Source organism: Typopeltis vanoorti, chromosome 8, assembly GCF_054136105.1.
Source record: "Typopeltis vanoorti isolate ZY-2024b chromosome 8, IOZ_Tvanoo_1.0, whole genome shotgun sequence".
NCBI classification, from domain to species: Eukaryota; Metazoa; Arthropoda; class Arachnida; order Uropygi; family Thelyphonidae; genus Typopeltis; species Typopeltis vanoorti.
This window is the reverse complement of record NC_143556.1, coordinates 9917289-9937399: the sequence shown is the minus strand read 5'-3', so window position 1 is coordinate 9937399 and position 20111 is coordinate 9917289. Positions and strand designations below refer to the sequence as shown.

General features: G+C 35.7%; 1 protein-coding gene across 1 annotated transcript in view; it reads left to right on the top strand.

Moving 5' to 3' along the window:
- LOC150103724 (phosphatidylinositol polyphosphate 5-phosphatase type IV-like) overlaps positions 1-18441 on the top strand; it is a 225112-nt gene extending 206671 nt beyond the window's left edge. The window contains 1 exon segment of the mRNA XM_090396512.1: positions 17979-18441. The gene's annotated coding sequence lies outside the window, so the exon portion shown is untranslated.
- Positions 18442-20111: the final 1670 nt, after the last annotated feature.

The following is a 20111-nucleotide window of genomic DNA, read 5'->3' as shown; positions in this document are numbered from 1 at the left end:
ATACCGATTTTACTGGTAAACAAGATTCCAATAAAAATACTTGTGATTTAATAGTGAAAATTTTTATGTTTAATGAATTGGAAGTAATAAATTGTGAATTACTGAATATTGTAATATACAAATGTTTTGTAAAAAGAACAAAGGAAAATAAGTGTAAAATAATTGTGTCTAAAGAATCCTTTAGTCAACGATAATTCCAGATGGATTATCGTATTAAGTTATGACCTGGAACAACTGCCATCACGAAGGGCAACATTGCACGGGAGTTTCCCACCTTAATGCAATGACCGAAAAGGGTGGTGGTTGCAGAACATCGAAATACCCAGGGGACAACAACGTAAGCAACCCCCAAGGTCATCAGAACCGTATAAATAGAGGGTTGCTGTGGCAGTCAGAGTTCGGGTCATTTGTTCGTTCTTCTTTATGAAGTTTCTCATCTCGCTAGTCAGGCATGCGGTGCTTGGAGTTTGAGTTCGTCCCGTTCATGGGATCGGTGAGAAGTTATGAGGTCACGGACAGTTCCGACCTGAAGTTACGATGTATGCTATGGCAGCAGAGTTTTGCTAACATTGTGGGAGATGATTTGTAATCGCCATCGGAAAGCTGCATTCCAGACAGAAAAATGCCGAGAGAGCTATGTGATGTTTGCTGATAATAATGAGGATTCCCACAAGCCCCAGAAGAGGTATCCAAGATCAGTGCTAAAGTCAAACCATAACCGAAGGGGATGATTTCTATGATCATCCAGAGAAGTCTAAAACTCTGTTAAGTAAGATTTTTCCTTTGTTTAGCTAGAGAAAAAGATTGTGACGGTGTTTATTTAAGGTTTTTGTTAGAATTGATACCTGAGGACTTTAGGCCAAATGCTGATAATTGAATTTGTTTGGTTTTATGTGAGAGAAAGCCTAGTTTAAATTTAAAGTAAAACATCATGTAATTAATGTTGTAACTGTTGCATAAGCCTGAAATTGGTTATATGAGAATGATTTGAGTACAGCTAAGTTATTGTTATAGACACGTGGTCCTGCTGGAATCAATCATGTTGAGGGACTAAATGTAAACGTAATTTTGAGTTGTCATTTGAAGCATAGAAGCAAAATTTACTTGGAACTTACATTTGACCCTTTGTATATGTCATTAGTGATGAATATATTGTTTTCTTGTTTAAATAACTTGCCTGATTCATATTTCCAATGCACTACTCATTAAACTCGAATTTGTGTGCCTTAAGGTAGATGTTGCCATGACTGTAGATCAATAGGGTTCAGTTGCAAGATTTACTTGTAAATAAGAGAGGAAGGTTCTGTGTGTTTTTCTACGGAGGGAGATTCACCTCCCATCTATGTATTTTGGGTGGCACAGCTAGAAATCAAACAAATTTTCCAAAATTCTGTTTAGAATAAACACCGGTAGATCAGACAAAAGAAATTGGCTCCTGCCCGAGGCAATTTTTTTGTTCTGTGAGCTTTAACATTTGCGGCCTTAGGATAAGAGTATAATCAAAGTTAAGGAGATTAGTTAAATTGAGATAACATAGAATTTTATGATAAGTTAACAAAGGCATAGATGACAAGATTATTGTGAGTTTTAATTGAAATAACGATATGTTATTTCAATTAAAATGTCACTACCCAACCCAGTTTCAACCTTTCTCAAAATACTGTTAAAGTGCACGTGTAGAGGCTTAAGTGCTCTGAGGAGATCATGTTGGAGGCTTAATGGAATGTATACAGCACTCAGAAAGGATTAACATAGGTTTAATACTGCCTATATTTCGTCCTAGTCACTAGGACATCTTCGGGGATTACAAAAACAACTAATGTAACATGAACACAAATATCATACAATACTAAGCCCAACCACGTGGGTGACGCTAAAGTCCTATCTAGGTGGAGCGCTCTCTAAGGGTGGTTGTAGGTGGCCTGGAATGTAAGGTGGGACCTCTGGTGATGAGTGTTTTCTAAATCTTCGGAACCTTAATGCAACCATATTTATTAAGATTTGGTTGATTTCTGAGAGCTGCTGCTGCTTCTAAGAATAGTCTCTCTTTCTTGAATTTCCTGTGGTGGAGCATGATGGTTTTCTTCCAAGAAACCCTGTGGGTGGTGTCCAAGACATGGTCAGCCAAGCCTGACTGACCATAGTTGTGTTTACAGATGTAAGATTTGTGTTCCTCCAGGCGGATGGATGCTGATCTGCCTGTCTGTCCAAAGTATGCCAGCTTACAGGAACAGGGTACTTTGTAAACTCCAGGCAGAGATAGAGAGAGAGGAGGGAGCTGATCTTTAGTAGAATGGATAAGGGTAACAAGATTGTGGTGGGGCTTATATGCTGTGTGATGTGTAAATTTTTAAGTAAGAATTTTAATGTGTGCAATGAGTTTGAAGAAGAACTGAACTGCATAAGTGATGGACTGCATTTGAATGATTTTGGTGTGAGTCATTTGGAGAGACTGTTGCTGGAAGGGAGAGTAATGAGTGCAGAGAATGAATCTGATCAAGTAGGAAGTGAAGTAAGAGAGCAGGAGAGTATGGAAGGAGAGATTGAAGTGGTTATGAATGAAGAAGTGGGTAGCATGAGTGTAGAGAATGAGAGAATGGACGACAAATAGGGAAATGGGGAGACCGACATACACAGAGTGAGAAAGGCTGATGCTCCAGGAGGATGAGAATGCATGTGTACAAAAAGAGAAGGGGGTGATGTGGGATGTAGCAAAAACAGTTGGATTTGAAGCAGGTTCTGGTATGAATAAAGAGAAAAAGAGATGGCTCAAAAAAGTATTGAGAAGTCACATCTAATAAGTTGTATCAGTTAAACTTGTTATAGATCCAGGATGCTGTTATGTTTGTATACAAATGCTAGAAGTATAAGAAACAAGGCAAATGAAATGGTTGTATTGATTATGTTCACCCAAACATTTTTTGGAATAAGTGAGACATGGTTGGATGAGGATGACTTTCTGAAGGAATAGAGATGGAATGGTATGATGTAGTGCATGAAGATAGAAAGGGTAAAAACGGAGGTGTAGTGCTATTGATGATAGAAAAAGAGTTATGTCCATACAAGGTAGAGATGCAAGAGGGAAATAGTGGCAGTGGTTTTGAGGCAGTATGGTGTGAGATAGAGGTGAATGGAATAAAATACTTAGTTGGATGTTATTATAGGTCTATAATAACATCCAACTAAGTATTTTATTCCATTAATGTTAATGTAGAGGATAGTGACTATAAAATGTGTAATCAAATTAACCAAGCAATGCAGTATAGACTGGATGACGAGATAGTGTAGGTTATCTGCTATTTAGTGATATCAGATTATCTTACATTATTTTTTTAGCAGCAGTCAATTTTGATTAAATAAATAAATAAAAAAAAGGAAAGGATAACTTTTGGTTTTATTATTTATCATGTATGCAAACAGTAATGATGTAAATTTTTCATGTAGTACTATCATATCCTGTACATCCCTTGAGGATACATGTCAGGAATTCAGTGATGATGATGTAAACATTTCCTAAATGTATAGCATAAAAATGCATTATTTCTTGTAATTAGAAATATTTATATACGAAATAACTGCCCGGCCTGGTTGGCCGAGCGGTTAGCGTATCCGCTCTCCAGCCAAAAGGCTGCGGGTTCGAATCCTGCCATGGGCATGGATGTTTGTGGTTGTCTGTGGAAATACTAGTGGTGGTGGCAGGCAGTAAATGGCATTGGTGTAGTTGCAGTTGGTGGATTAAGTGGTGGAGACAGAGTTGTAGAGTAGGTGTCCTCCCTTGATGAGTCTTTCGACTCCCTGGAGGTGTCACATAATAATAATAATAATAATAAAATCTTTGTATGCTTACAGCTTGTCACAAACAGTTTAATTGTGATTTTTTTTGTAAAAATGACTCACCTCTAACTTAGTTTTTTATTTCTGTAACATTAACTTGAGAAAAGAAAATATTGAACTTTCTGATGACATTTTTGCGTTATTGAAGAACTGTAGTCTTGTTGACAACAAGCAACTTTCATCTCACTGCCATATTGCTTACCAGGTCAGGCAGTAGTGCACGTGTGCAAAGATTTTACTTCCAAAGAGGAAGTTGAATTAGTGAGTGAGAGAGAATAATAGAACAGCTGTGACATTGATTAGAACAGAGACAATGTTTGAAAAAGTTGGAAATTTAGGAGAGAAATAAAGTTTAAAGGAATTCTTAAGCCAAAAAAAAGGTAGAAAAGAATGTTATGGTGGAAACAAACAGTTATCCCAAAATTAACAAATAAATTTCTTTTATACAAAGCTAAGTTCTGGCATAGATAAAAGTGATATATAGTTAATTCCAAAGCAATGGACAGTTCCTTTTGATACAGTATGCAGCAAACATATTCTAGTTAAGAGTGATAAACCCGATAAAATATGAATTCTTTTTTGTGTTTAAGGAAGATGTTTCAACAAAGAAAAAGGGAACTTTAAAATTATATTTCAAGGAAATAGGAAAGGAATTGATATTGTGCAGAAGATATGAAAGAAGAAATACATTATACATTCTCTCTTAAGAAAAGTTGTACACAAATTATTTTCTTGTTTTAGAAGAAAAGTGGGTTTTTAATTATATTTTAATGACCATTATTGGGAGCAGAAGAAACTGTACTTTATAAGTTTGAAGTTAACTGTTTTAGTTTATGTATTCTCATCAAATCATGTGATCTTGAAAAGAAGACAAGGAATCTTGCATGATGTTTATGTTTAACTCTGTTGTTAAGTTTGTGGGCCTTTTTCTCTTTGGGAGATAAGTTTATTTATAATGCAAATTTGTATGTAGTGCTTTTACCATAAATCTACACTAATATCAATTATTTGTAAATAAAGATGCTATTTTTGAATTTTCTTTCTCTCTCACTCAATCTCTTAACTTATAATAATAATAATATATCAGATCTAAATTTGTGATATTAACCACTCAGGCAGGTCAACTCTGGTATATAATGACAACCAGTGAAAAGACAGACCAAACATAAATGGTGCAGTGGATAGACTATTTAGCAATATCAGATTATCAGTAACAACCAGAAGTAAAGAAAATGAATTTCTTGAGCTTTTGAGAGACAGCTACCTTAGGCAGTATGTAACAGAGGATACACGAGGATTGAGGATCTTGGATTTGATCATCTCATCAGAGGATGTTATTATAAATGAGGTGTCAAATCACCCTCCAGTTGATGATAGTCACCAAGAAGTGATTACTTTGGTGGCTGCCAGCAATGTAAGGAAAGGGTATATGTGGAACTACAAGGCTGGTAGTTTCACATCACAAGATTATGAGAAACTCAGGAATGAAGAGTTAGGTGGAAAGGAGATCAATGCTGCTTGAGTGACATTCAAGAACTATCTAGTAAAAGTAATATCTAAGTGTATTCCAAGGATCCAAAAGTTAAATAAGGTAGGTGTGAAATGGATGAATGAAGAGATTAAACATGTGATACAGAGGAAAGAGGCATTATGGAGGACATAAGATGAATGGTAATAATCAATTCCATGAGGATTACAAAGAACAGGCAAGGAGAGTGACTTGGTTGGTAAAAGTAGCAAAAGTGTAGTTAGCTAATGAAGCCAAAAAAGAATCCTGCTCTTTTAATATAATAACAGCAAAAAAAAAAATGATTACACTAAGATAATATTGATTGGAGAGGAATAAGAACAACTGCTGTGGAGGATATTTAATGGGCAATTCATAAAGGGCCTTCATTCTTGTGAATGCAACATCATAGAGAGTTTGAGAACAGCGGATGATGATGAGTAGAGACTGATTGTAAGTGAGCAATAGGTATAATGGGAATTGCGCAAACTTAATGTTAGTTTTAGTAATCTATTTACTTATTACAATAAGGTGACTGTTTCACTGATACCTATGAGATTGGCTATCTCATAAGTATCAGCAAGTTGTGTATGAGGGAGCCACTACTGGTGTACCTCAGGAGTCTGTTTTAGGGCCATTACTGTTTAACTTATATGTTAATGATATTTGCGAAGATTTGGATGGAGATATTCAGTTGTTTGCAGATGATGCAAAGTTGGGACAAACCACCACTATCTCAGGCAGTGCATTCCTGACCCCCCTCTCTCTCTCTCACACACACACACACCATTCTCCATGCAAAAAATCTCCCCCAATGTTAATCTGGCAAATATCTCTCACCAACTTAAATGTTTCATTCATATCTCCCACCTTATCTTCTGTGCACCAAGCACTGTAGTTTGCATACCCTCAGTCTATTCTCATAACCAACATTGTACAGTGCTGATATCATTTTTGTTATCCACCTCTATGCTCTGCTCTTTCCAAGGTTACTTTATCTTCTTCAAGAAGGATATTATGAAATATTAACTTCAGTTTGATCACACTTTCCTGATTTTGGTTTATACGGATTGGTTTCAATTTTTTGCATTTCAGTTTCAATTCCAGTTTTTCAGATTTCTATAATTTTTTTTTAATTTATATATATTTTTTGATATCTCTATCATGAACTGATTCTGCATTTTCGTTTGAAGTAAAATAGCTTTGCTACTAAATATGTTTAATAAAATCCAACTAGACATGACTTTTGTCTAAGACAGATATTATACCTTTAAGTTTCTTCACTTTCTGTTGCAGTAAACTGTTTTGAATTATTTCATCAGCAGCTGAAAATTCACCTTGTTGCATTGGTGTGCTGGTTAGAGTGTTAGACTTTGAACAGTGAGATCCCAGTTTTCAAAACTGAACAGGGCACCATTGTTTCAGCACTGATATGATCTATTTAATAGGTGATTTAGTTACAAACTTTGGTGGAGATAACTCTGAAATTGGTCGTAAAAGTCTTTACTGACATCTCCGATAAACTCAGTGGTGCAGTTTTCTTTGGCTTTAAATAACTATACGCATGGATAGGCTTATGTGTTCGTCAGACATTTTTGTAATAGATTTCACGGTTCAGAGAGGTTGTTCCTGCAATCAACAGAAGCCTTAAAACATACTCCAAACCTTAACAAGTATGGCTATATAAATCTACCCAAGATTTGGGAGACAGTCATCTTAAGACCAAATTAATATTTATTACTTTTATTTTATTTTATTTTTTCAAACTTTCTAAGACTATCATTTGGACTACTATTTCAAAACTTTGAATTTTTTTTTATTTTTTATTTATTTATTTTTTTACCTAGATGGCGCCATATTAGGACTTTAGTCTTGTGTTGCACGCTGCAATTACTTTTACTAGCCCCACTGTTACACTGGATTGTGGTTGTTTTGCATTTGTAACAAACTTTGTGTTGTGTGCTCTGAAGATGCTGGATATAATACCAGCGAAATATTAGCTTTTAAGTTAATAAATAGTTATTTTCTTATCCATCTGTGTTCATATCAAACCGCGAAATCTATTACAAAAATTAAATGACTATGATAATCTCTCTACAAAAATAGTGCATCCTGAGCATTATTAATTATACCCACAGGCATAGTCTGTGCTTTTGTCTGTCTTCAAGATAATCCTAGTCATCTCGTTTATAATTTTCTTCTCATTTTCAGAATGTGTATATTAATGATGTGTAATTATATTTTCTTTAATTTCTTGAAAAATTCATCAATTAATGTCTAATTATTTTGTCTCAGTCACAGAGACATCTTCAGGGATTACAAATAACTTCTTGTAACAAACTAAAGTCTTATCTAGGTGGTGCGCCCTCTATGGGCATTTGCAGATGGCCTAGGATGTAAAGAGCGATCTCTGATAATTAATGTTTCCCAAATTTTGGGAAGTTTTATGCAAACGTATTTGTTTAAATTAGGTTGATTCCTGAGTGCAGATGCTGATTCAAAAAAACAGTCTTTCATTTTGGAATTTACTATGGTGGAGAGCAGTGGTTTTTTCCCAGGAGATCCTGTGGGTTGTATCCAAAAAAACATGGTCTGCGAGGCCAGATTGACCATAATCGTGATTGCAGATGTATGACTTGTGTTCTTCTAACCAGATGGTGGCTGATATGCCTGTCTGTCCGAAGTAAGCCAGCTTAAAGGAACAAGGTATTCTATATACTCCAAGAACTAAGAGAGAGAAGGGAGCTGATCTTTGGTGGAACGGATAAGGGTAGTTAGTTTACGGTGGGGCTTAAACGCTATATGGAGGTTGTACTTTTTTAACGACCTGGCTATTTTTTCTAAAAATAGCCAGGTCGGGATTGATTATTTTTTTAATTCTGTAATCATTCTAGCAATTGGAAAGGAAGGTGTTATGTTTGAGTTTGGTTGAAAGGGCAGTTTCACTGGAACAAAAATTGTAGGCTCTATTGGTTAGAGTTTTGATAATGCCATATTGTTGAGAGGGATGGTGGTGGTGGGAGAGTTTGTGAATGTATCTGCCCTAATGGTAGATTTTCTATATACAGAGAAAGAAAGGTTACCATTATGAAGTCATGTTACTAAAGTGTCTAGGAAAGGTAAACTATTGTTATTTTCCTTTTCCATCATAAACTGGATTCTTGGATGTAGGCTATTGATGTGACTGAGGAAGGAGTCTAATGTGTTTGGCCATGAGGCTAAATAGAGAACACATCATCATCTACATATCTTAGCCAGATAGAAAGTTTTAGAGGGGAAGAGACTATGGCTCTTTTTCAAAATTTTCCATGTAAAAATTGGTGAGAGAGAGCGTGTGTGTGTGTGGGGGGGGGTCATTGCAGTTACCTCTATCTGTTTGTAGATTTTGTTCTTCCAAGAAAAATAATCAGAACTGATGGCAAAGGAAAAGAGATCTAAGATATCAGAAGGAAAAACGTTTTTAAGAGTGTTAAGATGTCATTTAGGGGAATATTGGTAAACAATGAGATGATGTCAAAGCTGACTGATATGTCTGAATTATTTAAAGTAAGATTTTCAATTAAGTTTTTAAAGTGGATAGAGTTTTTTACATAAGATGTCTTAAGACCAGTGAGGAGGTCAGAGAGTTAGCTAGCTGCTTTGACAATTTGTAGCAAGGTGCATTAGTGGAATCTACTATAGGTCTTAGGGGAGAATTAGGTTTGTGGATTTTAGGTAAACCGTATATCTGGAGGGGGGGGGGGTGAGAACTGAAAGGTTTTAGGGTTTTTTTTTGTAATGTCAGGAGGACACTTTTTTAAGTACGTTTTTTTTTAATTTTTTAACTTGAGTTTTTGTGAGATCGTGTTCAAGTGGTATGTAGGTGGTGTGATCCCAGAGAATGATATCCACTCACTTGTTTTACTTATCATTGTATTGTATTTGTGTGTGTTGGTGTTGTTACAAAAAGTTATTTGTAATCCCTGAGGATGTCTCTGTGACTGAGACAAAATATTGGAAGCATTAAAATTTAGTTCTAATCCTTTCTCAGTGTTGATAATACTCCATTAAACCTCCAACATGAATTCTTCACAGCACTTAAGCCTCAAACATGGATATTAATTGATAAATTCTCAAGAAAATTACTTATATAAATTAAAAGGTTTTTGAATGAAAAATTAAATAAACATAAGCAAAAAGAAAGAAAGTTTTAATATTATCCGAGTTTTATAGGGATTAGGGACAGTATTGAGTATTCAAATTTTAAAAGAAATAAATAAAATTCTTAATTGAAAATAGAATGCCAAAATGTATAGCTTAAAAAAAGTGGAGACATGGCCACTCTGGGCCATTTTGTTTCTCTCACCTGTAAGTTGCAGTTATTTGGTTTTGCATAAATGTAAAATGGATGGTTGTTAAATAGGTCAATCTATAATTAATAATATTAAAAAAAAAAGATAAAACTGTGCATAACACATTTTATTATATAATATATGCAGGAATTATTAGCAATTTAAATTTGAGGAAACAACTAAAATATTATCTGTTTTTAGGCAATCAGTCGTTTTTCTGCAGACTTAAAATCATTCTAAAAATAGAAAACCCATTTTTCTACTCTTACTTGGGACAAGTACTGTAAGAGAAAAAACACATTTTTCTACTCTTACTTTTAATAGGGACAGTATACACAACTAAAGCCAATTTATAACGATTTTGATATTTTCTCTTCATAGTTTTCTACCATGAAATAAATTAGTTTCTTTTCGAATACTTCCAACATGTGTAAAATCAAGTGCTGAAATTAAGTGCTGAAAAATATGCTGTAGTCTTTTCCACCAATTACATGTTCCTGGCACTTACTTTCAGTAGTTAAATTGAAAAGTTAAAACTCTCTAATGAATTTCAATTTGCTCCACAGTCTACTTGGTTTTTGTTCTTGCAATTAGCATCAGTTGCACATATCATATCTTCTCGTGAAGTTTTGTCAGATGATCAGTGGAATCCTCTTGTTTCCTTTCAGATACTAAAACATTTAATCTGGGATTATATTTAGAATATAATGATGTTTCAAATGCTTTATTCTACGAAAGCTTGGTTTTCTCTAATCATCATAGCATCTAAGATGCTGCAAACATTTCACTTTTGTAGTGCAACCACATGTTTTGGAAGTCATGTGCAATTTATTTTCTGCTTGCTTTTCTGCTTATTTTTTACTTGTTCTAGAGCCAATATTATTTCTTTTGTCTTTTCTCAGGAATTGTGAGAAAGTTACATTTCATTTCCAGTCATTTCACTGAACTCATCAATAAATGTTCAAACTTCCAAGAAACAGCATATCATGACATACTGTTGTATGGTAAGGGAGGCGAAACTGGAATATGAGAAAAGATTGGCCCTTAGATTCAAGGAAAATCCTAGGGAATTTTTTAGCTATGTGGCCAGTAGGAGGAGAAATGACTGACATTGAGTGATAAAAATGGGAATAGAGTTACTGATGCAGAGGACATAGTGGAATTGTTAAATGAACACTTTATTGGAGTATTTCATCCTGGAGGAGTTAATTTGAATACTAGACGGATAGAGCAGTTTAGAGGTGCAGGAGGAGAGTGTGTTCCACATACTGAGTACCCTGGATGTTAGTAAAGCTGTGGGACTGGATGGTATTTCACCATGAGTTTTGAGAGAATGTGCTAAGGAACACAGTGACCTGGCTTTTCAATGACAGTCTGGCTGCGGGAAAGGTGCCCATGGAATGGAAGGAAGGTAAAATAGTGCCATTGCATAAGGGCAAGAGCAGACTGGAAGTATCTAATTATAGGCCAGTTTGTGTGTCATCAGTAGTTAGTAAGATCTTGGAGAAAGTAGTGAGGAACCATATACAGCATTGGGCAGATGAGGGTAATGTTATCAGTGAGAGTCAGCATGGATTTGTGAAGGGGCGCTTTTGTTTTAGTAATATGCTAGCCTTTTATTATAAAGTTACAAGAGCATTAGATGATGGAAAGGCATATACTGCCATTTTCCTAGACTTAGCAAAGGCATTTGACAGGGTGCCACATGATAAGCTGATATTCAAGTTGCAGCATATGGGTCTGGATGTCAGATTGGTCAACTGGATTCAGGATGATTGGCTGTCCAATAGGTATCAGAGAGTTGTGTATGGTGGAGCAATATCAAAGAGGCAGAAGGTTACAAGTGGGGTTCCACAGGGTTCAGTACTGGGACCTAAATTGTTTAACCTTTATATCAATGACATTGTCCGTGGATTGCAAGGGGATATTCGGTTGTTTGTGGATGATGCGAAGCTGGGAAGGGTTATTAGTAATAGTGCAGATGTGGTAGCCCTGCAGGAGAATTTGAATAAGCTAGATAGATGGGCAAATGAATGGGGGTGTCAGTTTAATGCAGCAAAATGTAAGGTCTTGAGGTTTGGGATGCTGCATACTCTATGGGAGGAGTTAAACTGCATTAAGTAGGAGAGACAAGAGATCTCGGTTTGATGATTGATAGAAACCTGAAATTTAGGGGCCATATTGCAAAGGTAGTGAAGGTAATGCAGAGGATTGCTGCAATAATGAGATGGACACTGACCTGCAGAAGATAAAATGGTTATCATTCTGTTGTATAAGACACTGATCAGCCCACACTTAGACTATTGTTCTCAGATCTGGTCCCCAGGATTTGAAGGGGATAAATTAACTGTGGAAAGGGTACAAAGGCAGATAACAAAGATGGTGTCGGGACTAGTTATGAGAATCGGCTGAGGGAGTGTGGACTGCGGAGTTTGGTGGATAGAAGAAAGAGGGGTGATATGATTGAGACTTTTAAACTGTTGAGAGGTGGTTACAGGTTGACACTGGGGAATTCTTTCGCTTGGTTATACAGCAGTGTTGGATCGTACTTCGTCTTAATCTGTACCTTGGATCCGACATGTTATTTACTACGATGTTCTTAACCTAAAAACAGTTGCTAGTTGGTTTCTAATTCAAATATAGAGAAAATTTATATTTAAAGACTGCGCCACTCTATATCTGAATTAGTTCAAGAATTGAAGAAAAATCAACCTTCAACTATCTCTCCTTAAATATATATTGGCCGAGTATATTTGACTTACTTAATTTAACCGCATTGGTTCGAATATTTTATGAATGGTGCAGTAAAAGAGATTCAGGCAAAATACAACTTTAGATAAACAAAAACAAACATTTAATTTTAAAATCACAAATTATACACTTAAGATCAAAATACTAAATAAGTTATTATAAACACTTTAGCCTTCCTGGCAATACAGTCATGCAAACTCAGACAATGGTAATTCTGTTATCTGTAATACAGTCTTCTCACAATTCCTTTTAGCTATTTAATAAAGTTCCTTAATGATCATTCACATCAATATCTCATAGTTCTTTAAGTTTTAAATACAATAAAAATTTCAGTAACACCTCTTTACAAACAAACACTTTTAATTTTACACTTCAGTTAATTCTCCACAACAGTTACTGTTAGTATAGGGAATTTCTAGGATGAAACTCACACACTTCTCTGTATAGAATTATTAAAGGTTGGAATAATCTTACCGAAAATCTTTTTTCTTCTTTAACTTACACACAAACACTTTTTATAACTGTAAACACTTAAACAGTATACGGCACTCATTAAAATAAATCTTCTAAGCAATAACTGAATTAATCGTCGGTGACTACACACATAAACAAACGTTGTTGCATAAGGTACTACTGATCAGTCATGAAATAAGGAACATATAATAATTCCTTAACTTGAGGTTTTATATGCACAGTTTTATATGCACAATGGTCATTGCTCCTGCATTCAATTTAATCCTTTAGGTACTATAATTCTTGACACCGCTATCATTAAAGACAACTCTGTTGCCTCTAATTATTCTCTAGTTACTTCATGCTATGCTTTAAGTTTCTGCGTGTCCTTGAAAGGTCGGCCCTGAAATTAAATCTCAACTCAAGTAATCGCTAGTCTATCCGTATCACTTAGCTATCTTCCGTAGCTTTATTTGTTATTCCGAAACTTTTATAAGCTAACCGCTTCTCGACTAGTAGACTTTATTTAGCTGCTTGAGTGACTTGCCGACTTGCTATTATCGCACTGTGATTTTCGAATGCTGAATGCTCTGCTTCCAACCTAATGCCAATCCCTCTCTAATAAATCTCTAATGCTTTTTCTTTTCCAGCGTTCCTCGCTTTTTATATCCGTTTTTCCTGCCTAAATTCTTCTCGTGATCTCTTTAACTAATTCCTTTTTAGTAAACTTTCAGCTTTCTCCCCACGTTCTGTTCCAAAAACATGCTCGTTCACTTACATACGTTTCCATGACGACCAAACAAAATATAATAAAATAGAGGTATTGCATAACGCTAAACTTCTACAACCAGGAACAAAATAAGAATATTTAGATTTCAATTAATGCGCAGTTAAATTATCAAATACAAGTTCTTATAATATTAACATAGTAATAATTAAAATAGCTTAATAATATTTAATACAGTCTTTTCATTATTAATACATATATCTTGATTAAATAATTAAATATTAGACAAAATTAAGGTAGTTATATGAATATTAAATTATAAACAAGTGATTTACATTAAATAATATTTACAAATGTAGCCTTTGCCATGGTGGATTATGTTGGATTCTGAGGAGAGTATTAATAATTTAAATTTCTCTTCATTCAGAATCCAACAGCAGGAAGGAGTCATGACAAGGGGCCATCCCTGGAAGTTACGAAAGGAAACTGTGAGAAGTGGTTTCTTTGCATGGAGGGTGGTTGAACCATGGAATGCATTACCTGATGGAGTGGTGAGAGAGAGAACGGTCAATGCATTTAAAGAATGGTATGATAGACTTTGTGTTTCCTAAGAGGGACCTCCCACGATGAGCCTTTTGACTCCATGGAGGCCTGAATAATAATAATAATGACATATGTTGAAAACCACTGAATTACTACGGTTGGCATATGATAGTTTTTTGTTTCAGAATAGTCAGTATAGCAGGAGTATGTAATGTTTTAGCTAATATTTGCACTTCAGATGAGTCTTAGTACATGTACAACAAGTTGTAAAGCATGTGCAGCACATTTAGAAACATTTTACAATTTAATTTCACCATCACTGAATTCATTGATATTGTCACTGTCTTCATATGACATATCTTTAACAGCTTTTATTAGCATTCTTTCACAGTTCTAATTGAATACACTTGATTTACATTTAAATGTGCTTAACACTCATAAACATTTCCTTGATGTTATCCAGTATATAAGCACTAAAAAATTCTGCAATAGCTAATATTATTTGTAAGAAGTCTCCGTCGATAAACTGATTGTAATACCAAGTACATATCTATCAAGAAATGATGCAGTGAAAATGAAATCAATGAAAATAATTTGCCTTGAGCTCTCTCTCTCTCTCTCTTTCTCTCTCTACTAATACATTCTTTCACAGTAACTGATGCATTTTCATTGACTAAATTTGCAATTTTGTTCCTCATTGAAATGTTGAGTAGTTTTTAATGGGGTCTGTGACTTTGCAAAGGCCACTGTATTCTACTGCAAGAAAATGATAATTCTATTTAGTAACCACTTCAAAGTAAAGCATCATTAAATATCTTTGAATCCATGTTAATGCTGATTGTTGGACAACTAAGATCTAAAGCTTTCATGTCTTTGGAGCTCTGATTTACTTCTTCTTTATCATCTTGTGGTAGTAATTTTTTATTCAGTGAAGTCTCACTTTTTTCTCATTTGCATTGCCGTTAAAAAGATTTTCAGCAAAGAAATCTTTTTTTTTATGACTTTGTTGAGATTTGTAGCAGAAGGAGTGTGCTTCTAAACTATATTAAAATCATGTAATATATGGGAAAAGTGTTGAAAAGTTCTGCTAAGCACCTAGAACAAAAATGATATTAAAGTGACTGATATAACCACAAGAAAGAACATATCTTAAAACCCTTTAACTCCCATGGTTCATCAAATTGAAATGATTTGTTCTTTTTCTTTTAGGATATATATAAGAAGCCATATCAGAGGTTTTGAAGAAATTAGCTTCTAAATTCATGACGGTCTGCAGAGGTGTGGACCATCATGAATGTGCTGCAAGAAAAGTCTGCAACTGAAATTCACCAAACTGTATGTGAGACTTTAGGGAACTGTGCCCCAGCATATCCAACAGTTCACAGATAGGTGGTCTAGTTTAAAACTGGGCATCCTGAGACAACAGATGTCTCCAGGTCAGGAAGACCTTCCACAGCAATCACCTCAGAAAACATCAATGCAGTGCATGCCATAATCCTTGATGAAAGAGGAATACCAGCTAAAAACACTGCAAAGACTGGGGATATCCAGGGAACACGTTGTGGTCATTATCAACCAACATCTGGACATGCAGAATCTCTCAGCGAAGTGGGTCCCCAAATGTTTGAATGCCAACTAAAAGAGGGAATGTGTGCTGTCATCTCAAGGGATTTTTGATAATTTTGAGAAATTAGGTGCAAATTTTTTGGCTTGTATTGTTTAACTGTTCACGAAACATGTCTTCATCACTACAACCCAGAGACCAAACAACAGTCAATGGAGTGGAGACACGAAGGTTCTCCACAGACAAAGAAGTTCCAAATCAAGTCAGCAGGGAAGGTTCTTGCCATTGTCTTTTTGGATATAGATGGTGTAATCCTTACCAAATACCTCAAAAAAGGTGAAACTGTTACAGCAGCAGTGTATTCAACAGCTCTGAAGGAACTGAAAGAAGTACTGAAGGAAAAACATCCCGGAAAACTGAGAAGAAGCATGTTGCTTTCGCAACACGCTTCTTCCTGCTCACATTGCTCATGAAACCCAACAGACAATACACAACTTGGAATTGCAATATCTGCCTCACCCACCCTATTCACCAGACCTGGCCCCATCTGACTATTTCCTGTTCCAAAATTTAAAGAAACACTTGAAAGGAACAAAATTTACCACAGATGATGAAGTTATATCTGCAGCTGAGGACTGCCTTGTGCAACAAGGGAAAGACTTTTCTCAGAGGATTGCAAATGATGGAGCAGCATTGTAACAAATGTATAACATTTTGTGGGGGAATATGTAAAATAATATGAAAGTTACATTGTTCTACCTCAATTCCTTCATGGTGATTATCACATATTTTCAGCATACTGTAAAATATGCTGAAAAGCACTATATATATAGTGTACTGTATAGGATATATACTGCTTGGAAAGAAGTCAATGGACACCGAAGTGTGAGGAACAAACAGCCATGTGCTCACCATAACAAAATGTAGGGCCTCCTTTGGCTGTGATGACTATAGCAATCCTTTCCACAAGCATACAATTGCGATCAATGGGAATTTTGGACCATTCTTCCTGTAGGCATGTAATGAGGTCTTGGACTGTTGTGGGTTGAACATTCCTTGACCTCATCCGATCAGGGCTCTGTGGAAGCCAGTCAAGTTTGATGGCATTCATGTCCACAAATCATGCAGTTACAATAGCAGCCTTATGACATGGTACAATGTCTTGCTGAAAGAGACAGCGGTCAGTTCTATAGAAATGCCACAAAGTAAGAAGTGTTGCATTGTCTAGAATATTCAGATACCTTTCAGAGTTCAGTGTTCATGGCACCACAAACAAAGATCCAAGGCCAAACCAGGAAAAACAGAACCATATCATCACACTGCGACCTCCGAATTTCATAGTTGGAGTTATGCAGTCTGTAAGAGACGTTCACTGGGCATCCACCACACCCACACATGTCCATCTGCTTGTTAGAGGGTATAACATGATTCATCGCTCCATAGCAAAGCTTTCCAAGCTTCCCACTGTACATGCTCTTTGCACCACGGAATACGATGCTGCATGTTAGTTTGGGTAATGTGGGGGCTTCCATATTGCAGTCCTACCATGGAAACCCATGTTGTGAACTTTGGTTCTCAATGTTTTTGTGCAGATTCATGTTCCAGTCAATGTCTGGAATTTTGCATTCAATGTGTTGACTGAAGAATGGCTGTTTTTACATATTATCCTTCATAGCACCCTACAGTTACATTCGTTGAGCGTAGTGGTTTTCCCACTGCAGGTAACACTTGAAGTTGACTCCCTGTGCTTCCATCTCAGTATGGTATCACTAATTGTTGATCTGTGATGGCCCAATTTGTCAACAATTTTCTGAGCAGCTAGGCCTGCTACATGGCATCCTATCACAACACCTCTTTCAAACTATGTCAGTTCTCTTCTCACAGCTATTTCACCTGGACACAGTTGCACTGATTTGGGATTCCTTGAATATATACCAGCTTCAAACATGTAACTCGTTACGTGAAATGATGCACCTTACACATAGGGATATTCATTGACTTCTTTCTAAGCAGTGTAGTTTTCTCACATTGTAATTATGGGCTTATTTCTCTGTTTTAGTTTAAAGTGTTTTTTTATCAGTCTAAATTTGGATTGAAGTTTTATTTTCAATTTTGATCCAAATTTTAGTTTAGGTTTTTCAAAAAAAAAAATCAGTTAAAACTTTATTTAAAGTTTAAGTAAAATATCGATTTTATTAGTTTATTGAATCAGTTTCCCATCCCTGTATTTGATATGGACTTTATACAACATCCTCCTCAATATTGCAGCAAATCTACTGGGACTTGTAATCTTTTCAGTATGTTCTGTGAACTACTGATTTCTGTCTACAGCCACCTCAAGATCCCTTGCTTCTCCCACTGTCTCCAGAATAACTCCACCAAAGGAGTATGAAGTATCCCATCTGTGGATCCCAACTTTCAAATCATGTCCAAAGTGCCAAACTTAGCAAGATGCCAATTTTCACAAAAAAAAAAAAAAAAATTGGGAATGTGCTGATTGATTTACTGAATATGATTTATTAAAATTATAATTTATAATACTTTTAAAGCTTACTGTATCTTGAAATTAAGTTCCTCTGATTAAAGTCATTAAAATTGCAATATTTTATATATGCTAGAAATGTGAATCATATTATTGTTGTTTTTGTTTTTGTATTTTATTACTTTAGATAAGTGATACAGGCTCATTGTAACTGTCATTAAAATGAATAAATGTTTTGTTTTGATCATATGTCATTGTAATTGTCATATTATTTATTTAGCTTCCCCCCCCCCATTAACATTGTACTTATTGGCAAAGACACGTGTGTATACATTTGAGCTGTTTTGCTTTCATTTTACAATTGCCTACACTAGCAGTGTTAGCAATACTATTACTCAACATTTTTTTTTATATTTAAATGTAAATAATAGAATCCATTTATGCCTAATAATTTCCATTCATATCTAGACTCGTACTGATAGAAAGCAACAGTTTACTTTTCCCAAACAACCTCTTTATTAAAGAATTTTTTCATTAGAAAAATGATTTGGTGTACTCAACTTTATATATTAGTGACATAATAATTGTATATGTTGATATTTCAGCTATTTTTTCTTAATTTTATTTGTATAATCCAAGATTTGGCCACTGTACAGTATAAACCTAATATACTGATTGATCTCTATTACTTGTCTGAGAATTAGCTCAACTTAGCCAAGAAATTTATCAACACCAGCAAGATCTGGTTGACAGTAGATGATATAGTAGTTACAGGGATAGAATGTAAAGGATAATGTATTTGGGGGGGGGGGGGATATTTCACTATGAGGGTTTACTGATGATAGCTGAAGACTTTCAATCAGCAAAATTCGAAGTTTCTTGAGGAGGATTTTACTGCTGAGAAAAATGGTTCATTTGAGGCTATCCAGTACAAGATACAGGCCAACAGAACAAACTATATTCTTGGTTACTGCTGTAGATCAGGGTATGCATTGAGAGATTAGTACAATGAGTTCATGCTGAGCAACAATGGAAGCATAGATTAGAAGGAAGAAAGGGCACATGCCAAGATGGAAATGAATTTATATGGTTACCTCAAATGGCATGTGATGGCAGGGACTAGAGGTTTAAGAGTACTGGATATTATTATTATTATTCAGGCCTCCATGGAGTCAAAAGACTCATCGTGAGAGGTCCTTTCTAAGAAACAAGTCTATCAAGACTCATCGATGGAGGTTCCTCCTAGGAAATACAAAGTCTATCATACCACTCCTTAAATGCATTGACCGTTCTCACTCTCACTACGCCATCAGGCAATGCATTCCATGGTTCAACCACCCTCCATGCAAAGAAACCACTTCTCGCCCTCTTTCTCACAGTTTCCTTTCGTAACTTCCAGGGATGGCCCCTTGTCATGACATCTTCCCGCTGTATAACCAAGCGAGAGAATTCCCCAGTGTCAACCTGTAACCACCTCTCAACAGTTTAAAAGTCTCAATCACATCACCCCTCCTTCTTCTATCCACCAAACTCTGCAATCCACACTCCCTCAGCCGATCCTCAACTAACATTGTACAGTCCTGACACCATCTTTGTTATCCGTCTTTGTACCCTTTCCACAGTTAATTTATCCCCTTCAAATCCTGGGGACCAGATCTGAGAACAATAGTCTAAGTGTGGTCTGATCAGAGTCTTATACAACGGAATGATAACCATTTTATCTCTACAAATCAGTGTCCTTCTCGTTATTGCAGCAATCCTGTGTGTTACCTTCACTACCTTTGCAATATATCCCCTAAATTTCAGGTTTTTCTATCAATCATCAACCCCAGACCTCTTGTCTCTCCTACCTCCTCCAGTTTAACCCCTCACATAGAGTATACAGCATCCCAAACCTCAAGACCTTACATTTTGCTGCA